Below are 7,285 nucleotides of genomic sequence, written 5' to 3'. Positions count from 1 at the left end.
TATTCCATAAATCTGACAGCCTGGGTGAGCCTACTTGGAGCTCTCTCTGCTAAATAAGTGAGCTGTATGGCAATGGTTTTACTACTCACAGGTCAGCGGATGAGCCCAATTTAAGTTTCATATTAATCATTTAGCTGAAGTAAATGCATATTGAGTATAATCAATCATCTAGAAGTACAAAGTTGTGTGATTTTTAATATACTCTCTGCTTCATGTTACTTAGTAAGCTGAATTTGCTGAAATCTTAAGCTGTAAAGTTCTGCTCATATTCACCAAAAGCAACTACAAACTACACCGAACACTTGCAAGGTAAGGCCTGTTTTGCACTTCTCTGAGGAGTTTGCTATCAACGCCTAGTAAAACTTCCAGAAGTGCTTTTTGGGCAGAAGAAGGAGTAAAAAAGGAAGGAGATTTAAAGAAAAAAAAGGCGGAGGGGGGAAGGGACCAAAAAAAAGAAAGGGACAAAAAAAGGGAAGGGGGGAAATGAAAAAGGACAACCTACAACACTAAGACCTTACTTACAACCACATCTTCACATCTTCCTTCAACCTGTTGCAGTTCTGGGTCAGGGAAAAGAAGGGGGGGTTTCACTACGAAACCTGTACCTTTCCAAAGTGCTGGCGCTCCCGTCATGGCTGTGAGGGACCCGAGGTGGCCCCAGGAAGGTGTGCGGCCAGCGGAGGTTGATCCGGCCCCTTCCTGCTGGCACTGCACTGTGGCGAGCTGGTAGTTCCAAAGGGGAATGGAAGCAGGCACGGTGCCCTTTCACCTGGGCTTTGGGGCGATTTCTTAGGCTGTCACTGGGCTCGGTGCTCCCGCCAGGCAGCGCCCCTCCTTTGGCGGCGGCTGGAGGATGAGGGGCTGCGCCGGAGGGTTGTGTGGGAGGTGGTGGTGGCCCGGCCGGGTTGTTGGTCCACCGGCACCTTCAGAGCTTGTCACCTTTTTAACGTTGAGCTTCATCTTCTTTGCTGGCAGCTGGCTAAGGCAATTATTAGACAGAAACATGTCTTCATAATCTCTTTCAACACAGGACTTGCTGGCGCCCAAGTCGGCAAGCCCTGCCTGGTGAAAACTAGTTTTACACCTCTTTCTCAAATCCTTTTTTTTTTTCCAAACCCTCTAGATAACACCAAATTGGGTGGGAGTGTTGATCCCCTCAGTTCAAGAAGGACAGGGAACTGCTGGAGAGAGTCCAGCGCAGGGCAACAAAGACGATTAAGGGAGTGGAGCATCTCCCTTATGAGGAAAGGCTGAGGGAGCTGGGTCTCTTCAGCTTGAAGAAGAGGAGACTGAGGGGTGACCTCATTCATGTTTATAAATATATGAAGGGTGAGTGTCACGAGGATGGAGCCAGGCTCTTCTCGGTGACAACCAATGATAGGATAAGAGGTAATGGGTTCAAACTGGAACACAAGAGGTTCCACTTAAATATGAGAAGAAACTTCTTCTCAGTGAGGGTAACAGAGCACTGGAACAGGCTGCCCAGGGAGGTTGTGGAGTCTCCTTCTCCGGAGACATTCAAAACCCACCTGGACACCTTCCTGTGTAGCCTCATCTAGATCTTCCTGTTCTGGCAGGGGGATTAGACTAGATGACCTTTTGAGGTCCCTTCCAATCCCTAACATTCTGTGATTCTGTGATTCTGTTATCTGCTGGAGGGTAGGAAGGCCATGCAGAGTGATCTGGACCGGCTGGGTCATTGGGCTGAGGCCAATTGTATGAGGTTCAACAAGGCCAAGTGCCTGGTCCTGCACTTGGGTCACAACAACCCCAGGCAGCGCTACAGGCTTGGGGAAGAGTGGCTGGAAAGCTGCCTGGCAGAGAGGGGTCTGGGGGTGTTGATTGACAGCTGGATGAATATGAGCCAGCAGTGTGCCCAGGTGGCCAAAAAAGGCCAACAGCATCCTGGCTTGTATCAGAAATTGTGTGGCCAGCAGGACTAGAGAACTGATTGTGTCACTGTACTCAGCACTGGTGAGGCCCCACCTTGAATATTGTGTTCAGTTTTGGGCCCCTCATCATAAGAAAGACATTGAGGTGCTGGAGAGAGTTCAGAGAAGGGCAATGAAGCTGGTGAGGGGCCTGGAGCACAAGTCTGATGAGGAGCGGCTGAGGGAACTGGGGCTGTTGAGCCTGCAGAAAAGGAGGCTGAGGGGAGACCTTATTGCTGTCTATAACTACCTGAAAGGAGGCTGTAGCATGGAGGGTGTTGGTCTCTTCTCCGAAGTAGCAAGTGATAGGACAAGAGGAAATGGCCTCAAGTTGCACCAGGGGAGGCTTAGATTGGATATGAGGAAAAAATTCTTCATGGAAAGGGCTGTCAGGCATTGGAACAGGCTGCCCAGGGAAGTGGTGGAGTCACTATCCCTGGAGGTGTTTAAAAGGCATTTAGACGAAGTTCTTAGGGACATGGTTTAGTGCTAGAGTTATGTTATGGTTGGACTCGATCCTGAAGGTCTCTTCCAACTGAAATGATTCTATGATTCTAAATTGTTCTCCCAGTTCTTTTGCTACTGCAGGAGGAATAAAATTACTAATGCATACTATAAGCTTCAAAAGAAAAATGTTCTCTTTTGCTACAGTGTCTGTAAAGTCTTATGTTTTATTCACAGCTTGATTCAATAGAAGTGTCACGTGTCCCTCATGCAGTACTGAACTTGTGCGGAGCGTTTTTTTCAGTCATGGTTTTTTCCTTAAGAGCAAAAATACTTTAGAATTAACTGTCATCTTTGATAAGAAAATAAAGGTGGGGTTTGCTTTTCTTTCATCCTTAAGTCTTCACTTATTCTTTGCCAGTCATAAAACTAGCCAGTTATGCTTCTCCATTTTAATTCTTAATGAAGATCTTAATAAAATAGTGAAGTATAAACATATCCTAAATTACCTCACTAAGAGAGACTTATTTGTTCTATACATATTTATTTGTGTTATCAAACACTTCCTTTCGTATCCAGCCAGGACAGAACAAGCTGCACCGGCCTGAGTCACCGAAAACATGGGGATTTACCTCCCAGCATGTTTTGCTGTCTGCCAAGATAGCCAGGTAAAAAATATCAGCCCAGTCATCTTACGAAGCTTAGCAATTTTGGCAAGAGGTGTGTTGTTCTAAGGTTTTTGCATAGCCCAAAGTTTTCTAAGGGGTGTTACTACTTAGACTTTTTTTTTTTTCCACATCTAATAAAGCTCTTGGTTTTGTTAGAAATCCATAAACAGTGGACTGCAGAAATTGCATAAGGTGGTTTTGGTTGGGTTGAGAATTTTTGTTGCGTTGTTTGGGTTTTTTCCACCTCTACCACTAGCTGCTCACCTTGAACTAACCCATACTGATAGAAGTCCTGATTCTGCTTACCATACCTGATGGGTGTAGAGCTATGTTCCCATCTATCTTTCCATAAGACATACTCTGCAGACAGGAAAATTCTGCACTTCTACTCTTACGGTGTCTGAAGGATGAATGGGGTGGTCTCTTGTTTTGCATAGGTTTGTGTATATGCTATTTCTCTCTGAAGGACTTCAGTTCATTTGTTACAAACTTCTATTGTGAGTAGCGTGAAGATCCTTGATGAGGTGATGAAACTTGATACTGTAGAATAGGTTCAATCTAATGGGTGTTTGAAGAAAAATTATGCTGTAACTTTGAAAACTCTGTTCAGTTCTTCAGTTTGAGTGATATATCTTGGAAAATAAATGAATGACTTGTAGAATAATTTATGCTTAATATAATACAGAAGTGTTACCCTATAACTAAAAGTCAGCAAATTCTATTTGTATTTAAATGTTACTTGTGCTTTATCAACAGTCTAGAGAAATATATGGCAAGGATTTTAATTGCATACATATTTCTTTAGTACTCCCAAGTTTTTATTGTAATGCACTTTTGTGTCCTACCTTGAGTGGTACGGAAGGATTGTAAAAGAGAGTGTAATGACTGCTAAGGTGTTACCTCTGGGCAGGACATGTTTTATGCTGCTTCTGTACAATGTCAAGCAAAGGATCTGAGCAGAGTGACTATGACTTATTTTTGTATTTTCAAGGGTTTGCACTGTAGGAGGAGAAAGTAAAACCTATGATTACTCACATTTATTTCAGAGGCTAAGCTAATCTAAATGAATAGATGGGAGTGCTTAAAACAGCTTTTGCATCTGCCAAAGTGATTCTAACTTAATATGTTTTACAGCATGCTGATTTTTATATCACATTCATTTTATTCTAATTATATACAATAAAAATTGTGTATCATTCTAATTATACCTTATTTAAATCACACAAAATAGGGTTAGTGAAGAGAATTCAATGGAGTACAGGGAATAAGCTGTTGTAGGCGCATACTTCTAATGCATCAGAGTTATTTAGTTGTCATCTGGGGCCTTAACATTTTTGAATCTCATATCTTCTATTTACAATTTTCTAGAGGAAAATCTGATGTGGTTTGGTTTAATATAGCTCATACTAAACAACCATATTTTATTATTTTATTTATTACTTTATTTATATTTTTATCAGTGGTTTTTCCATAATAGAATTTTTAACTTTTTTGTTTTGTAGTAGAGCACATAATCTTTCTGTAAATCTGAAAAACAAGCTATGGAATCAGTTTATTTAAGGGGCATATTTCTCTGGCGGGTCATCAAACCAGAATGTAGTTAGTACTGAAAACTTACTGGTCTCAGTTACTGATACACCTTTTGACACTGGATGTTCTGGCCCACATCGCTGTGGCCGTTTGTTGTGTTGAAGTATTTGCAGGAGTTTGAAAAGATTTGGGATTTGGTTTTGGTGGGGTTTTCTTGTTTTGTTTAAAAAGTCCAGTGTTCTGGTTCTGCAGGCTAATGCTTGTGCCTGGCCATATATTTGACTCTATGTGCTTAGTATGTGCCAGAACTAGCATGTCAACCTGAAGTACAGAAGAATGCCTTGCTAGTTAGATAATAACGTTTGATAGCTTGCAAGACCTAGGCAGGACAGCTTACAAAGAGCTATGTATCAACATGATGGTGTTCTAAGAAAATTCTGCCAATCAAATGGTACATTTCATTCATTTTTTTTCTTTTGGGGGGGTGGAGTGTTTGTTTGTTTGTTTGTTTTGATTCCACAGTTGTTCAATGGAAACATTGTATGCTCACATGCAGGTGAACTATATGTCTTTACACTTTATAATTAGCTTTTTAATCCATACCCTTTTCTAGTACTTGCTGTATAAATGGGGTGATAATAAATTAGTTTTTCTCTCTTCAGAAATCAAAGTATCCATTTTTTTCAGAAAAGATGACTGACACTATGAACTGTTGTCCACTTAAATGTTCGACATTTCAAAGAAAAAAACCAGACTCCCTACCATGGGAATAAATTGACATTAATTATAATATTACTGTCTTTAAGCTGGTTTTTGATGTGTACCACTAGGTTTTGCAATATTGGCCATTGTTTGTGGCTAGGGTTTTTTTGTTTATTTGTTTGTTAGGTTTTATTTTTTTAAATTTCTCTGCTTTATGACCCCAACTATGGGAAAAAGACTACAAATTAAAAAGATAAAAAGAAGTGTGATAATTAATGTATTAATGCTACTCACAAACATAGTGGACATATTTGATAGCTCAAATCCTTATTCTTTACTTCTGGATTGCATAATAGCACTATTTCAAATCAATGCTAATTTATGTGATAAAACCTCTGTTCTGTAACTCAACGACATACAAACTCATTTGTATCCATGCCACATTAATTATAATGAAGAGGTGTTAACTTGGAAATGGTATTTTTGGACCTTAAAAGAAGGATACTACTTTTGGTATGAAGGATTTTAAATACAGCTGAAAGCAGACCACCGTACTACTTTAGCTCCTAGAAAAAAAAAAAAAGGCAAAGTTTACATCTAACCTAAACTTCCGCTGAAAATCTTAATAATGGTAGTACTCTGAAAACTTTGAAAAGTTGTTTTGAGGTCTGTGAACGTGATTAATGGAGGTCTTGTGGTTTTGGTTGTTTGTTGGGTTTTTTTTGTTGTTGTTGTTGTTTTTAATGAGATACTTGTCCAAATAACAATTCCTTCCCCTCAGCAGATTGGGAGGTCCTGTTTCCATTTGGTCTTTAGGTATTTAAGGAATACACAACACTGCAGTATTCTTCCGTGTATATGTAGGTTTGGCATGCTAATGCACTCCCCTTGCTGCAGCTGACTTTGTGACACAGTTGCAAAATGTCCTTTGGGACTCTGCCAGACAGCTCTCACAACATAAAAGCAAACTGCTTATTTTTTTAGACAGAAACTCCTCTTAGTTTTAGATTAGTCTTGAACAGTACAGCTGCTCTCTCCTGTAGATCTACATTGGCCTTGTTGACTCAGCTTGTGTTTATCCCTAAAACAGAGGCCCTGAACTGTGATGTAGATTTATTCTTGCTTCACTTTGAAATTGGCTGAGGAAAAAAAGCTGCGTTTTTGTCAGATGAGGTTACATGTGGTGCCCTTGTCACGCTGGTGCAGCAGGAGACTGTGCACTGCCCTTCGCCTCTGCCTTAGCAATTTACCTGTGCTTGTAGAAGAAAAAAAAACAAAAAAAGAGTAGGAATGCAAAATGTTACACTGTGGCTCGCTAGCTCTTCAATCGTGCACAGGTGTGAACTTCTCAAGAAGCTGGAAATAGTTTGAAGAATGTAAAGGGGAGAGGAGAGGTGACATTCTGTTCAGGAGCTCCCAGAGCGAGCTGTGCGCTCCGTCTGCTGAACCGCCTTCCTCCCCCGTGCACCCTCGTTGTCTGGGGGGGCAGCTTCCCAGGAATAGGTAACTGAACTTCGCTGCTTTATTACGGTCTTATTTTGAATCGGGCAGAGGAGCTCGGTGTTGCTCTGAAGGGGAAGGTTCTCCCACCGCTGCGTCTGGAGGCCGTGCCCGCAGGACAGCCGTGTGGGCAGAGCAGCTACTGGCGGGCAGGAGATCACAGAGAATCATAGAATGTCCTGAGTTGGAAGGGAACCATCGGGTTCAACTCCTGTCCCTGCATATGACACCTCCACAGGTCACACCATGTGTCTGAGGGCCTTGTCCAGTCTCCTCTTGAACACTGTCAGGCTTGGGGCCGTGACACCTCCCTGGGGAGCCTGTTCCAGTGCTCCACCACCCTCTGGGGGAAGAACCTTTTCCTCATGTCCAACCTAAACCTCCCCTGGCACATCTTCCTGACGTTCCCTTGGGTTCTGTCACTGGTCACTAAAGAGTTTGGCGCCTGCCCCTCCTCCTCCCCTTGCGAGGAAGCTGTAGCCGCCATGAGGTCTCCCCTCAGTCTCCTCT

Source organism: Caloenas nicobarica, chromosome 2, assembly GCF_036013445.1.
Source record: "Caloenas nicobarica isolate bCalNic1 chromosome 2, bCalNic1.hap1, whole genome shotgun sequence".
Classification (NCBI taxonomy): domain Eukaryota; kingdom Metazoa; phylum Chordata; class Aves; order Columbiformes; family Columbidae; genus Caloenas; species Caloenas nicobarica.
Note: the sequence above shows the minus strand (reverse complement) of the source record.